Here is a 2,293-nt window from a genome sequence, read left to right as displayed (position 1 = left end):
CAAACTTTCTTGTAAGTGAAATTTTAAAGAAATGAATATTTTTTTAAAATAAAATAAATTGGTATGAATTATTAAAACAAACTTTCTTGTAAGTGAAATTTTAAAGAAATGAATATTTTTTTAAAATAAAATAAATTTAAGTTAGTGCAAACTACTTTCACGCGTGAGATGTTATTCTCAGAATCGTACAGAGTTTATAGCAAACTTTAGAAAAGATAAAGTGCGCGCCAGGTAGGGGTCGAACCTACGACTTTCTGCTTAGGAAACAGACGCTCTATCCACTGAGCTACAGGCGCTGACGCTTTTCATTTTGGTATATGACAATATTTTATTTCTACTCTCCGTAGCGCAGTTGCATCCGTGGGAGTCGTTATAGTGCATGAGTAGAAATCATGAACTCCGGTTAACCATTCAACATTTTTATATAATTTAAAAATATAATTTATTATTAAAATTTATACATAATATATATATATATATATATTTTTAACTTTATTATGAATGTTAAATATTTTTGAGTTAAATGATGTTTCTCCATTCTCATTTATTTGCCGTATTTTCCAAATTTGTGCGGCGAATTTCAACCTTTTATCAAATTTCTTTCAACCGAATCGTGTCCTCTAAAAGTACACAATGTGGTAGTGGGTTTCAGCTTTGATCTGATCTCTCTCAATCTAATCAGGTCCTATAAAAAATTATCATTTTAGGAAATAAAATGCTTTGGTACATCTAGTTTCATCTTTGCAAAAGATAAAAGCCCTCACTTCATCAAAGGTTCTGGTTTTTTCGTTTTTTTTTTCCTATAAATGTTTTAATGAAAATAATTATAAGTTAAAAGATTATTTTTAATTTAAAGAAAATATAAGTTGGTGAGCCATGAAAATGAATTGTGTTGTATGAAGTGATTTGAAATTCAAATCCCACTAATTTGCTCATCTCTGCAGAAAAGGCATATGTAGGCACCTAGAAGGTATAGTAATAGTAATCAGAATCAACCTTGTTTCACACCTTGTGTCATGAGTATGAAACTGGCCTAATTGACAATTCCTCTAGTCATAAAAAAGAGAGAAAATATAAAATTTATTAAAGCTCATGTATATAAATCTTCCACTCATGTTGAATAGGTGATTGTGTTGGCCTATGTTTTGATAGAGGAGATCAGCTGGACTAGGGTTTGAAACAGGGTGCGACGGAAGCAAACTGGTAACCATGGAGGGACAAGGAGGAGGGAGCTCCACTCCCTCCTACAGTAACGTGGTCTCAAACAAAGATAGAGGGACAAGTCGGAAAAAACTAAAAAATTCCATGGAGAAAGAGACAAAAACCACTGAGACACAAGAGCTGGAGGGCAGCGAACCCCAGAAGGAGAAAGGGACCCAAGAGGAGGCTCGAGAAGAAGCGAAAGCAGGAGACAAAGGTCAAAATCTGGAGAGCAGAACTACAACGGGACCCTGCAAGCCCAAGTCTAATATTAAACTAAGGGTGGCCCTAAATGATCCGACTCTACAGGAGCACAGAGATCACATGGCAACCTAAGCGGTCATATGCAAGTTCATGGGCTTTTGGCCCACGAAGAAAGCACTATACACTTGGATACGAAGCACCTGGAAACCGAAAGGAGAAATAACTATACATCTGGGATCCAAGGGTTTCTTCACCGTGGTTTTCACGAACCTCGAGGATAAAGACAGAATATTCGAAGGAGGACCTTATGTCTTTGCCGCCGCAGGCCTCTACATGAGACCTTGGACGATGAACTTTGTACTGGAGAGAGAAACGTTCACATCGGTTCCAGTATGGATTAGATTATATTCCTTACCTTTGGATTACTGGCTGCCGGAATCTTTAAAAGCTATAGGTAATAAACTAGGACATTTTATAAAGATATCAAAGGCAACTCTGAGAGGTAAATATACTTCCTTCGCACGTATATGTGTGGAAATGGACTTATCGGGAGCACTCCCAGATGAGGTTATCCTGGAAGTATATGATGAGAAATGGGTTCAGGCAGTCGACTATGAACACATCCCGTTCAAATGCCGCAAATGTCATGAACATGGGCATCTCTTCAGAGAATGCGCACTCAACAAAAGAGAGGACAATCTGAAATGAAACATTGGTAAAGACAACAATCTACCAAGGAAAAAGTATCGTAGGAAACCCAGTGAGAACAATCTACCAAGTCACAACAGTTTTGAGATACTAGAAGAGGAGGGGAAAGAAAATGAAAAGAGTAAGGATCTGGGGAACACTACTATAGAGAGGGAAAGAGAGGATAACATGGACATCATAC

General features: G+C 37.1%; 1 non-coding gene across 1 annotated transcript; it reads right to left on the bottom strand.

Moving 5' to 3' along the window:
• Window positions 1-223: 223 nt before the first annotated feature.
• TRNAR-CCU (transfer RNA arginine (anticodon CCU)) lies at window positions 224-296 on the bottom strand. The gene has a single exon. It is a non-coding gene; the product is annotated as a tRNA-Arg (tRNA).
• Between the last annotated feature and the right edge of the window lie 1,997 nt (window positions 297-2,293).

Source organism: Pinus tabuliformis, chromosome 6, assembly GCF_031772625.1.
Source record: "Pinus tabuliformis cultivar Carrire ecotype Pingquan chromosome 6, CPIR1, whole genome shotgun sequence".
Lineage (NCBI taxonomy): Eukaryota > Viridiplantae > Streptophyta > Pinopsida > Pinales > Pinaceae > Pinus > Pinus tabuliformis.
Note: the sequence above shows the minus strand (reverse complement) of the source record. Positions and strands in the feature narration are given on the sequence as shown.